Genomic DNA, 14,565 nt, shown 5'->3' with positions numbered 1-14,565 from the left:
GGAGGGAAACCTCTCAGACAAACCCAGACCCCTGCACAAAGTGCTGTTCAGACAAACTCATTTATATTTCAGGTTTTGCAGTGTGGCACACCACTACCAGGTGAGCCATCACACTTCCTCTTTATGCCACAGTACAGGAAGTGTCAGCTCGAAGAATTTTATTTACTTTAATTTTTTTAGTTCATCTATTTATTTTAAATCCAACAGTTAAAAATAAAGGGCCGAAAATTCACCCCGTTCCTTTTATTTACTGGAAGAGATCAAATCTGAGACTCTGTTGTGTTGAGCTACATGAAGACAAGAAGATTCAAACTTAATACAAAAAATCTGATATACATTACAATATTTGTAATTAAAGGATCAGTAGCTGCTGGCAAGGCTCTCCACTTGCTCCTTCAAAAGTTGTGTTGTGAAAACCTGAGTTGTTGTTGTTCATATCGGCAACAGGGTTGAATTCATAATTGCCGTTGCCTGGTAGCATCGACCAGCCAAACAACTGGGGTGAGGTGGGGAAGATCCATTGAGGTCCAACCGCAAAATTGCCCACAGCCTGATAATTTGCACCACTTCTGATTAAATTGATCTCCAGGTGCTGGGTGTACTGCTGCTTGAGTGGGGGCTGTCCCTCTCCCTGAAACTGAATCACAGACAGCACAGTCAGTAAAAGTACAATACAAAGTTCTTGTTTCAAATTCAACACATTTCAAATGAAATTAATGAATGAATTACCCAGATGTCTGAATCAAAGTTTAATAATAGGAGATACTTACATGAAATGGGACACCCTGATTGAGATGCTGAGGATGTGACCTCCTCCTAAACTTTCTCCTTCTGTTTTGAAACCAGGTTTTTACCCAAAGATGGAAGAAAATAGAAAACATCTAATCAGTTCACTGGAGACAAGATTGAACACAAATTCAATTTCTTATGTTCAGTAAGCTGAAAAACACTCACCCGTTTGTAGGTCAGTCCTGTCATCTCTTCCAAATATTTAATCTCTCTTGGCTCATGGTAATGCTTCAAATGAAACGGGTGGACAAGAATATTTAACTGTCTCTCTGTGAACACCACCTTTAGGTTTCTCTGGAGCAGTGCTGGGATCGTGCAGAGTGGCAGTGATGGGACAGCAAAAACCTGTTTCTGCTCTGACACAGAGCTGGAAACAGCCTCAGAAGTATCACTGGTTTTGTTGCTCAGCTCCTTTTAAAGAGCACTCTCCACCCGTGAGGCGAGTTCTTCCAAGGGAAGACTCCCTTCAAGGGAGACAGGGACATTTCTCCCATTGAAACTAGACCAACAAGCCAAACAGTTAATTGTGTCATTTTCCCAAAGTCACACATCAGAGTAAAAAAATGAAGAAGAGTGTATGAAAGATTGTTTTGAAAGCTCAGAAAGTCATCGGTTTCTGTGTTTGATTCTAGTTTTTATTCTAGGATTAATTCCACAGAGATTGTGCACAGTGTGATGTAAAAAAGTAGAAGCTAAAAGTAAAAATAGTATTTTATATTAAATTCTAGATTTAACAGGAATCCAGTGGAGAAAAGTCAATATAGGAGAAAAATGCTGTCTTTCTGTTTCCTGCCAGTTTTGCTCTGAAGCTAAACGCTTTCCGTGGAGTTTTTAGGACATCCTGATAGTAACAAATTACAGAAATCAACAGGGAGGCGGCAAAGTCTTAAACAACAAATGGGCTCATCTGGGATTTGAACATAAGAAACTCAAACTGAGGATCATCCCCAAAAACCAAGTCACAGGAAACAGCTCCTTTTTAAAATCTCACATTTCAGTGCAACAGTTTCCAACAATGGCAGCCGCTACTAAGTTTTCATATTACTCTAATTGATCTTTCTGCGTCACAAAATAAACTTTTAACATATTTTCAGAAAGTAGCCGTATGAACTTCAAATATCTATTTGGTTTATCAAGACATCGCATATTTGCAAAAGTGCTGTGACGTTTTCGGCGACGTCTGTTACCCAGTGCTTATCGTGATGTGCTCGCGCCGAACGTGGGTCTATACTTTCTGTTCTTTTGTTCATATTTAACAAAACAAAAATGCAGACATAAGTGTGCACATTAGTTTTGACTGCTAGTGAAAATAGTTTTCTTTACAAATAACTCTCTTGCTGAACTAACAGCCAGTCCCTCGCTGCTCATATTGCCTTCATATTAAATCATTTTGTGCTTTTTAAAGATCTTATTTTAACATTGCACTTAAAGGAATCCAGGAACTCATCTTTCCGATCTCCGTAGACTAACAGGCTGTGGATGACTGAGAACAGACAAAGCTTATATCTTTTAGGCACTGCTGGGAGTTGAACCCAGGATCTCCTGTTTTCTAGTTTAACACTTACTAGACAGGCACTTTAACCAACTAAGCCACAGCGCCACATACACGCCACACAGATGAGTGACTGATGAACACTGAGAAAACCTCCACACATCAAACCAATTTGAGCTTACACAGAAACACATGAAAGGTAATCTTGTTTTTTTTATATTAATCACCAGAGGTTGTCGCATCAAAAGAGACGACGTCTGTCAAAGTCAGGGGTTAAAAGTGCGACGGTGTTTTTGTTTTGCTAACTCTCCACGACACTCTAAACTCCAGGCTCATCTACAGTCAGCCTCCTCCATTGCCCCTTGATGCCCACTCACACTAGTCAGCTTCTGGGTGGGAATCCTGCAGAGTTACTCTAGTTTTGCATTTTCATTTTCTTCATTTGTTTTTAATTTAGTTTAGTTTCACTTACGTTCTATTGTGAGTTTATGTATTTCAGTTTAGTTTAGAGAGCAAGAGAGTAATAATAACTAACTGAGGAAATAAAAGTAAAACCCTTCAAAGTGCTGCAGAGAAAGAAAAGATTTCACTCTTGTCAGTCTCCTTAAATGATAAAAACTGGACTTCACCACAGGCTCTAACTTGGCTGTCCAGTTTAAAATCACTGTCCAACTGAAAACCAAGGTCAGTAAGAACATCCAGGAGTCCCAAATCAGCAAGGACCACTAGTTCAAAACACCAACACCTCTGTTTTCTTATCATTAGAATTTAAGAAGTTTAAAGCCAACCAAGCTTTAATGTCATCTAGAGATGCCAAGCGAGGTTTTATGGAGATGCCATCCTTCTGCTTTAACAGTCATCAGTGGAACAATGAAAAGAGATCCCATGCCTTTTAAGGATGAAACCCTAAGGCAATATATACAGTAAAAAGAGCAGTGGCCGTAAAATTGACCCCTGTGGGACGCCACATGACAGAGAAGCAGACGATGATTTGGAACCGAGAAGCTGACAGAGAAAGTTCTATTTACCAAATAAGACTAAACCAATTAAGTGCAGTGCCACCAATACCCACTAGATCATTTACCGTAATCGAGATATTAGAATTTTGTCTTCTACTGTGTCAAAGGCAGCAGTCAGGTCAAGCAAGACCAGAACAACGTGGTTACCAGAATAAAAACCTTTAAGAATGCAGATTCTGTGCTATAAAGGGTTTTAAATCCTGATTGAAAAACCTCAAGGATGCCATTACATCTATAAAATATTTCAGTTGACACAAAACAATTTTCTCTAACACTTGGAAAGAAAATGCAGCTTGGAAATCGGTCTATAATTAGCTAAAACTGTGTGATCAAGGCCAGGTTTCTTAAGCAGTGGCTGCACTACTGCATGTTTGAAAATTGCAGGAACCGCACCACAGGACAGACTGCTGTTAATAATGTCAAGGACAGACTGCCCTATACTAGGAAAACCTTCTTTTAAAAATTGTGGAGGGAAAGGATCCTGGGGGAACCTGCGGGGTTAATATGACACCCCGCATCCTCTGAAATGGAGAGAATCACAAGCTCAGACTGAGTAAAATCAGCAGTGCAAGGGACAGGGACAGAGGGGTCGGGAGCTGTGATAAGAGGCCTGGCGGTGCCGACCTTTTCAATAAAAGGTGATCATCATGTCTGGCGATTACACCTGAGCAGAGACTTTGTTTGGTGAATGACACAGGTCAGAAATAATAGAAACAGAAACAAACTTGGGCGTGACAGATGAGCAACCGCACACACCAGCGCCATCTTGTTACCAGTCAGGTGTGAGGAACAGTTGGACCAAAGGTTCATTCAAGACTTTTTATGTGAAGGGAAGGAGTTTAAACTGGATTTATCAGAAAATCAGTTCTGTTAGATCTGTTTCAGGATGGCTGAGTGGTCTAAGGTGCTGTGTTCAGGTCGCAGTCTCCCCTAGAGGTATAGGTTTGAATCCCACTTCGAGCAGTTTCTGCTTGGTATGAGGACTCTGATGGGTTTAGATTTTATTATTTGTATTGGGAAATATTTAACCATATATGCTTAGAGGTATATAATCGAGTGTGTAGTGATAGGATGTGTGATCTTTAGCAGTCTGCAAAGGCTTTGTGTGCATTCCAGAGTGCTCTGGCATTCACACCCACACCCTGGGAGCATGGGAGAGGTCGTACCTTGTTTTATTGTTTTATGGTAGGATAAACGTAGCTATGTCAGTTTTAGGCTAAGTGCCTTTTGTTTAGATGAACTGCTGGACTTCCAGGCCAGCAGGTTTAGGGAAGTCTTTATGGGGTCACACTCTGACCATTAGAGAAGAGCCTGAGTTATGACCTTGGCTCGCTGTTTTTTCTGCTTCTAACAAAGGTGGGAGTGAAGCTCCCGTGCAATGTGCTCTGTTGTCTCTACTATCAGGAAAAATAAATAAATAAAAAAGGCCCTGACTCTCTGAACACAATATTCTCTTCATAACTCGGCAGTATGAAATGTCATGAAACAGTGTAACTCACTCACAGTAAGTCAGCAGTATAGGATAATACAAACCTATCCAATAAATCTCATGATTTTCACACTCTTTTAACTCAGAAGAATGATGCAAACTAAAACTACATACTGATTACACAAGAAGTATGATGTGGCCTACAGCAGTATCATGATTCACTCATTTTGATTACAGGTATAATGTAATATATAACAGCACAATAATCTCACAACTGCTACAAGCACATTTGCCTTTCTTAACATATGCAAGAGAAAGGCAGCTGTTAAGAAAATGCCCTTTTGGGTGAGAGAGGCCCACAGGCCCTGCATGCAAGCGTACTAACACACATACATGCACTGAAGAACAGCTTACACTATAGCACACAATATACATGCACCTATATCTCGCATTGGTGTTAGGGCAGGGATAGCTCAGTAGGTAGAGTGGTGGCCCCATGATCGGAAGGTCGGGGGTTCGGTACCCCTGAGCAAGGTACCGTCCCTACACACTGCTCCCCGGGCGCCCAGTGGCTGCCCACTGCTTCACTGAGTGAATGGGTTAAATACAGAGAGGGATTTTCCCCACGGGGACCAATAAAGTACACTTTCTTTCTTTCTTTCTTTCTTCTAAAGCAGGGAAAAACTTAACAGAGTTTTGTTATCAAATGCTGAATCTCCAGCTTGCAGGACAACAGGTGAAACGTTTGTGAAAACAGAGAAGGATAAAATAAAGACACAGAGAGTCTGGTATGACCAAGCAATAATCAGACAATAGATTTAGTTGGTAATACAATACATTGTGACATGTTTTCTGTTTGATTGATGCAACACAAGTCATTTACTGTATGAAGGAAATTCTCTTTTGTGATAATATTTTGAACGTGCATTTCTGTTGACCTGTCAACTTAGCGCATTATGAGCTGATAGGCAAATTAGTTGATACTAGATTTGGAAAAATGACTGGATTATAAAATAAGTGAATAAGATGTAACAGAGGGTTGAAATTAGTTTCTTATTTCTAGTGTGTGGAGAAAGGTTTTATCATGGCACACATCTGTTTACATGGGAGGAAACTCCTCATGTGCAAGCACTAGGTGCGGCAGTGGATAGGAAAAACTCCCTTTAAAGGAAGAAACCTATGACAGAACCAGGCTCTAGAGGGGGCAGTCAACTGTCAGGACTGGTTGGGGGGTGAGGGTGAAAAGAGAGAGAGGGGGGGGGGAGGGAGATGGGGCAGGTATTAGGAGTTAAAGGGAGACAGGGGAGGGAGAGGTGTCAGGAGAGAAAGGGAGAGGAGAGGTGAAAATTAAGATGGAACAGAGGTGGAGGAAGACGAGGTGACATTAGCAGTAGAAAAAGTGGAAAAAGTAGAAAAAGTAGAAAAAGCAGGAGTGTCCCTCCTCCAGAAGAAGCGGAAGCGTTTTTTCCTCTTTCCCATGAGCTTTTCCACGAGCACTTTTTTCTCTAGGATGAGGGTTCTCAACTGATCGATTGTTTCTGAGTTCTCCTTCTCAAGTTTCTTGCATGTTTTCTCCACTTCTTCTAATTTGGCTTGTTTGTCTTCGAGCCTTTCTTTCATTTCTTTAGATGTTGCCTCCTGCATTAGCTTTGCCTCGTGCAGCTCTGTATAACTCTGTTGTAATTTGTCATGCGTGTCTTCTAACTGCTGACTTCTGCTCTCAATTTCCTGAAGTGTACACTGCAGGTCTTCGTTTGTTTTCTCTAGTTGTTGCTTTAGCACCTGCATCTCAGTGTTTTTGCACTTCAAGTTGACTGAAAGTTCCTCAAGTTCTGTGTTTTTTCTCAGCATGTCATTGAGCTCACTCTGCATCTCTGAGCATTGGTTTTGCAGTTTTTCCTTTTCCCCTTCCAGTTGAGTTGTTTTGTAGTTCAATTTGTTATAAAGTTCTTGCAGCTGTTGGTTTTTCCTCTCAAAGTCCTGGAGAATTTGTTTGTCTTCTTTCTGCTTTATTTCCTGTTGTTCTTGGTCTTGAAGCAGCTCTTGATATTTGTGCAGTGTTTCATCAAGCTTTACCTGCAGCGCTCCGTATTTTTCCTGCACACCTTGGAGTTGGCACTGCATGTCTCTCTGGTTAATGTCCAGTTTTTCCTTCTCTTCAAGGATTTCTTTATTTTGTTGCAGAGCTTCATCAAGCTTTACTTGCAAGCCTTCGTTGTGTTTCTCGATGTTCTGAAGCTTGCAATCCAGATCTTTCTGTTTCATGTCTTGCCGTTCTTTCTCTTGAAGGAAGTCTTTATTTCTTTGCAGTGCTTTATCAAGCTTTATTTTCAGCGCTGTGTATTTTTCCTCCACGTCTTCAAGCTTGGAGTCCATTTGTTTCTGTTTAATTTCTTGTTGCTTTTGTTCTTGAAGCAACTCCTTACTTTTGTTCAGTGTTTTATCAAGCTTTACCTGAAGCGCTTTGCATTTTTCCTCCATGCCTTGTTGCGCTGCTTTATGTCCTGTTGATGTTTTTCTTGGAGGAGTTCTTTATTTTTTTGCAGAGCTTCATTAAGCTTGATTTGCAAGCCTTTGTTGTGTTTCTCCATGTCCTGAAGCTTGAAATCCATTTCGTTCTTTTTTATCTCCTGTAGCCTTTTTTCTTGAAGAAACTCTTCCTTTGTGTGCGGTCTTTCATCGAGCTTTACCTGCAGCGCTCTGTATTTCTCCTCCATGTCTTGGAGTTGGCACTGCGTGTCTCTCTGGTTTATTTTCAGGTGTTCTTTCTCTTCAAGGATTTCTTCATTTTGTTGCAGAGCTTCATCAAGCTTTACTTGCAGCTCCTGATTCTTTTTGTCCTTCAGCACTGGTTTTTCGAGTGCTTTATCAAGCTTTGCTTGGAGCTCAAAGTTTCTTCCCTGCATGTCTAGGAGTTCCATTTCTTTCACCTTCAGAATACCTTCCTTTTCTAGAAGCTGGCTGAATGATTTGTTTTGATCAGGAAGTTGAATTTTGTCTTCCTGGGCCCTATTTCAGGAAGCCGGTTTAGTGCAAACTCTGAGTAAGTATACCCTGAGTTAACGAAAACTCTGGTTTTTCGGTTTCACAAAGCGAGTTTAGATTCATTCTGAGTGAGTTACTATGACGACACACTCCGTGAAGCTAACCTGCCCCCTAGCAGGTTTACTTCAACTAACCCTGACGTTCTCCGCCTCTTTGTCGGAAACCTGACTGTAGGAAGTGTCAGACATGGCGTGCTCCTTCCTTGAAGAGCCAGTAGATGTTGAAGCCCAAATTCTCCGCAGAGCTCTCCGCCGGGAGAGAGTGATTAGAGCGCGTTTGGACATTTTATCATTTCCTGATGATTTCCTGTGTGAACGTTACCGTTTTTCAGCACAATCTATAATTTATTTGAATAACATCCTCAGGCCTAATATTGCTCATGCGACACATCGCGGACATGCTCTCAGTTCATTACATATTATTTGTATGGCACTTCGGTTTTTTGCAAACGGGAGCTTTCTGTATAATATTGGTGACGCTGAGCACGTTTCCAAGGCTACCGTCTGTCGGGCAGTCAGGAATGTTACAGTTGCACTGAAACGTCTCCTGTACTCGTCTGTGGTGTTCCCCGGTCATAGACCCACAAGATTTATCAAAGAGGGATGCCACAAAATTGCAGGTATCAGGATGACCAAAACTTAATGTATGATGTGGTGATATTTGAACTACTACTTAAATTGCACATTTATTTTCAGGGTTCCCAGGCGTGATTGGCTGTATAGATGGCACTCACATTCCAATCATTGCTTCTTCAGTAAATGAAGGAGACTATGTGAACAGGAAGTCTTTCCACAGCATTAATGTGCAGGTACATAGTTCCCTGTAGCATTTCAAACTAACAAATTATTTCATTATAGTAATGGATGCTAATTTGTGTTCTCTGCACTGTGAAGATCATATGTGATGCTGCCAACATTATCACAAATGTGGAAGCCAACTGCTCAGCCTCTGTGAGTGGTGGTGGTGGAGGACCCCCACCTGTTTTTCGGGCCTCCGCTTTTTTTCTGTTGGCTATAACGGGTCACATTTGAGCATACAGAGCAAATATGTACTTGTAATGTGCTCAGATAATTTCAATTAGTGCTTACAGAGGGGAAATTAATGTAGCCTCTAACTGCAATTGGTTTACATCGGACAAACAGACCAAGCACTATGGCTCATAATACAATTACACCTTACCTGTTTGGACTATATTTTTATATTTCATTTTTACTTGCTGCCAGGAACGTTTGGGGCCTGTTGGGTTGCACCTGCGCTCACATCACATCACAAAATAAAATGTATAAAATAACAAATAAAATAACATATGATAAAATAACGTGTTAAATGGGTGGAAATCCCTAGATCAATGTTTAAATTAACACTCACGCATTGACTCTGTCGGCTATGTTTTGCCATGCATGCTCTCTTTCTTTTGCAGCTGTGGCTGTGTTACTTTTTTTCCGCGGAATTTGCATGTTATCGGCATATGCTGCCATCAGAATTTCGGCCTCAAGCGCTGTAAAATACATTGACCGCGCCTTCTTTCCCTCCGTCTCCATGGTGACTCGCTTAATCTGTGCTCCACTAATCAGGGCTTTATGTATCCTCGTGCGCGCGCTTAATTTGGGGTTAAAGCAACTCCGCGTTGACTGAACTAATTGTTATCAGCCTTTCTGAAACCGAATATTCCGAGTTGGACAGTTCGGGGTTACTCAACCCTGAGTATCGTTTTTCACTCTGAGTTTTCTAAACCGGCTTCCTGAAATAGGGCCCTGGTCACAAAGAGGAGAGCTGGGCTTTACTTTTTCTCTTTTTGTGGGTTTTCTCTGAGACATGTTTGAATCTGTAAACTGTCACTCTGAAAAGGATCCAAATGTTTTAAAAGATTTCTCTGGCAAACGTTTGAATGCTGCGAACATAAATGCTGCAAATAACGGACTAAAAGTCATTGCGTCTCACCCCTATTTAAGGGTTTTTTAAGATCAAAGGATCAAAGCACAAAGTGGTCGTGAAATTGTAAACGTGTCATAGTTGCCAGCAGATGGCAGCAGTTTAGTTTAATCATTCTTTTTAAATCATAATCAGGTTACCACAAATTGTTTTTGAATTTAGTAGTGTCAGTGTCAGTCGGTCAATAATTCGTAATGCACAGTCAGAAACATCAAGTTATTCTTAGTACTGCATACTTGCAATGAATAAGTTGTCCTAACAGTCGTCTTCAGTAAACGTTACTCAATTTTTTGGAGGTAATGAGTTTGCATAGTTTTTTTTAGAAATGGCAAAAATGTGGAGCTGAAAAAGTTACTCATGTGATGTGATGTGATTATAATGGTCCAGCTGGTGTGCAGCCATCATATTAGAGTTCACTTTCTTCAACTGATTTAATCAACTTTTTCTGTGATGGTGTCACATTTACAGTGGTTGCAACAATTGCACCTAAAAGGACCCTGAAAAACTGGTGCACAGCCTACAGAGTCTAATAAGTGTCACCACTGTAACCACTGCAGAAATGCAATACACTTACTTTCTAACAGGAATCTGCAATCAGACGTTCCTTAAACTAAATCCTAACTCTGTCACCGGGAAGATTAAAAGAACAAAAACATGTTTGTAATGTTTATTCACCTGAACCTCTAAAACAATCAGAAAAGCATCAAGACTTTGACCTTTCCATACGATGGAGTGACCTATGTAAAAAATTTAATAACAACAATAATAGTAATAACAATAACATTTTAAATAATAATATAATATAACTAGTACTACTACTAATAATAATGACAATAACAACAAACTTATAATAATAATAAGGTCAAAAATACCAGTAATAATAATAATAATAAAAATATAACCATATCAACATAAACAACAACATTACTTCTACTAATAATAAAGATAAACAAATATATTTATAACAATAATAATGATAATAGTAATAATAAAACTGTTATTTATTTATTTCTGCAGTGTTAAACTCACCTTACAAAAAAGCCATCTGTGCCACCAGGAAGCTTTCTTTGCTTTGTTCCTCTGAGTCTCAGCTGGAGGTGAGACTGGTGCAGCAGAGGTGGCTGGAGTCTCGAGGACCACATGTTGATCCATGAGATCCTTTCGTGGACTCGCACTGGAAACACAACGATAACAGAGAAGATCAGTCTGCTGTAATGCACTCAAACTGCACTCAGTGCCTTAAGAAAGTCATCTGAACCTCTGGCGCCGGTGCCCACCTCTCAATTTTAAATCCATGTAGACATTGAGGGTTCTCGAGAGGGGCCGCGCTAACACATGCTGCTCTCTAGCAGCAGCACCATGCTCTCCCGTGTTTTAAATGCACCTTAGAACAACACGCAGCAACACTACACATGAGCGAGAGGAGGGAGGTTTGGGGTCTTCACAGATCCCTGTTCTCTGCTGGCCATCGGGGCGGGGGGGCTGGAAGGAGGTGTTGGCCATCCGATTGGGATCTGGGATGCGGGGCCTCCCTGCTGCTGCGGAGCCTGGGGCGGTCTGCTTGCCTCCACCCCGGGGGAAAGGGTAACATCTCCTGGGTCTAGGTGCCGTTTCCCCCTCCAGGGGTGAGGGTACCTGGACCTGGGGTATAGAGTGTGTTTGGGGAGTGTGATTGTGTGTACAGTGTCCATGTAGGTCTATCCCTACGTTGGGTGAGTGCTGAGTATTTGTATATGTGTGCATGAGGGTGGGAATGCATGTTTGTGTCTGTGTGTGCCTGTTTGTCTGTGTCTATATGTCAGGTCGGGTCTTAGACTCCACTTCTCTGGGGACTCCCAGGCCTTCCAAGGCCTATCTCCCCTCACCACACTCCCTGTCGGTAACTGATGCCCTCAGGGGTCGGTGCGTTGGTTGTTCTTGGTGTCCGGGGCTGGGCGCTCAGGTATGTACCAGCTCACTCCCGGTGACTACTTTGCGGGGCCTGGTGCCTGTTGCTTGGTCAGGCCTCTTCCGGGGTGCGGGGGGCCCTCGGGCCTCCGGCCTCTGGGCCTATGGCTCGGTTCACTCTGGTACAGCTGGCTGCCGGCAGAGCCGGCGGGCACATCACTGCAGCCCCTTCTGGCTTCTGCTCCGTGGCTACTGGGTGACCCCTCATCTGGGGCTCTCCTCAGCTCTTCCCAGGAGGGTGGCATGGATGCCCCTCCGGTGGTCCTCCTTGGGCTCTCGCACTCTGGGGCCTCTGGATGTCTGTCAATACGGCAAGGCCGTGATGATTCATTTGGCAAAGTAAATCCATTGGGTCTCCTTGTTGGTCTTCAGACAACAATTCTGACGGCTAAAGAATCAAATGGGACAGGCAAAAAAAAAAAGAAAGTCATCTGAACCGACTACATGAAGCTGTGGACTCCACAAAGGGAAGAAATCTACAACTCACACAGTGTTACGAAATAAATATATATTCTTAGCGCTTATTTTCTATTTATATTGTTTTATAGGGGCCAGTGTAGGAAAACGCCACTTTGAGTTATAAAGTGTATAAAAGGTCACAAGGAAAACGACTTAGAGTGCAGCAAAGGTCGATGCAAACACGCTTACAGACACAGACAACACGTAGATTCATTTCTAGGTCAGAGGTAAGACACGTTTTGCTTGAAAGTGCATTTTGTACCTGCATAGCAACAGTCTTGGTACAGGACGTGCTCATGATGTTCCAGAGATAAGGGTGAAGAGAATGAGCAACAGGAAACGCCTGGAGTGAAGACGGTGAGAACGGCTCTTTAAGTGTGTTAAAGGCTGTCAACAGTGTCGCTTACACACATAAATAATATTGAGACTAATCATATATAAATAATAGAGCTCTGAACATGATAGTCTGAACTAACTTTGAATAACTAAAAGAACAATAGATGAACATATTAGATTGAGGTGTCGCAGAGAGGTGTTTTCATTTTCTGTCCTTTACAGAAGAAGGAGCAAATTCCAGAACCACAGCAAAACCACGAAGGGGTTGTCGAGAATCCAGGAAGCACCAGACCGAACGGATCTGGCCAAGAAAGGGGCCCCCAAAAGAAGCATAGAGCGCAGAGAATCGCCCGTTCCAGAAAATTAGCTGTTTCAATTGTAAAGAAGGTCAAAAGCTTGTTAGACAGAGGTTATAGTGTGAACACAAAGTAATGAAGAGTAATGGGAAGAGTAGCTTTAGTAATGGTTTGTATGATTTGTATGTTGTGTCAATTGCCCAAACACAGTGGTAAGGCCGGATATGGTCTACCCGTTAAAGGGGGCAAAGGGACAATGAAGAGCACTGTAAGTTGTGTGCTTAGAAACCAGGAGTAATTTTTAAAGAGGAAACGGGTTAACTCTATAGAGACTGTTTCCACAGATTGACCAAAGTAATCTAGGACCTTTTACTAGGAAAAGCTAATTATATCTGTTTGGATTTGAGCAGTGAGGAAAGTCAGAAGTGGGTTTAAACTGTGATTCTGGGTAAAAAGGGGGTGTAGGAAGTAAGGTAGGACAGCTCACAGCCCGGCGTAGACGCGAGGTGCTGTGTTAGAGCTTGACTTATTTGTTAGATTTATTTGTTGTGGATACAAGTAATTACGCCACAATAATAAGGGAACATTGAAAATACACAACCCATTGAGGGGATGGATGACATATATGGTTGGGCAACTGAAAGGTTTCATTTTGTTTAGCAGGATTTCTTTTGTTATACTTTAGCTATTATTCTCACATGCAAATAAACTTAATGGGATAAATCAGGAATTATGCCGTCTTTCTTAGGAAAGATGAAAAGGGGGGGGGGGGACTGTTACGAAATAAATATATATTCTTAGTGCTTATTTTCTATTTATATTGTTTTATAGGGGCCAGTGTAGGAAAACGCCACTTTGAGTTATAAAGTGTGTAAAAGGTCACAGAGTACTGACAGGAAACTCTGCACACTTTGTGCAGAGAACAGGAAGCGGTGCAGACAGAAAAGTGAAACTAGGCAGAGTGCACTGCAGAGTTGTTTTGATTGAAACTATGTGTGACGTATGACTGATTATGTTATGCTCGTTTTGGCTTGTGATGCTTCAGACCTGTGGATGCTTGCTAGCGTCTGCAGCTCTCCTTTTCTGGGAATGTAGAATAAAGATGATTTTGTGAGCTTTGACCACACTGAGTCGGTGAAAGAATTTAAAAGAAGCGGATTTGATAACAGTAAAAACTGATTCAGCTCAAATATTCAGACAAATATTTACTTTCAAATGAGAAAACTGTTGTTGGGTCTAAACTCAGACCCCGCTGTATCCAGGATTTATTCCCGTGAAAGAAAAACAAGACAACAGCGATCGATCGTTTACTTGCAAGAGAGGCCTCGTCTGTGTCTAACAATGACCCCGACGATGGCCTCCTCCTGCTGCCTTTTATTGAGAAACAGTTCACACAAAACACATCACAGCAAAGCAACGCCCACATGGTTCTAAGACAAGGCATTGTATGTAAATGTGTGAACTTCTGTATAATAATAATGGATTGGATTTATATAGCGCTTTTCAAGGCACCCAAAGCGCTTTACAATGCCACTATTCATTCACTCTCACATTCATACACTGGTGGAGGCAGCTACGGTTGTAGCCACAGCTGCCCTGGGGCAGACTGACAGAAGCGAGGCTGCCATATTGCGCCATCTGGCCAACACCAGCAGGCGGTAGGGTAAAGTGTCTTGCCCAAGGACACAACGACCAGGACAGAGAGCCCAGGAATCAAACCGGCGACCTTCCAGTTACAGATGCGCTTCCCAACCCCCAGCGCCACGGTCGCCCCAAGTAAGTAGGTAATTAAGAATGTGTGTGTGTGTGTGTGTGTGTGTG

General features: G+C 42.0%; 1 pseudogene across 1 annotated transcript; it reads right to left on the bottom strand.

The window, feature by feature from the left end:
* Positions 1-352: 352 nt before the first annotated feature.
* Positions 353-7,635, bottom strand: LOC309693064 (annotated as a pseudogene). Its single transcript has 4 exons — positions 7,420-7,635; positions 955-1,200; positions 771-854; positions 353-637 (listed from the first exon to the last, which is right to left on the bottom strand). The product of its transcript is annotated as an uncharacterized misc_RNA (transcript).
* Positions 7,636-14,565: the final 6,930 nt, after the last annotated feature.

The sequence above is a fragment of the Aulonocara stuartgranti genome, assembly GCF_965226115.1.
Source record: "Aulonocara stuartgranti genome assembly, chromosome: 17".
NCBI classification, from domain to species: domain Eukaryota; kingdom Metazoa; phylum Chordata; class Actinopteri; order Cichliformes; family Cichlidae; genus Aulonocara; species Aulonocara stuartgranti.
This window is presented reverse-complemented; position numbering and strand designations above follow the sequence as displayed.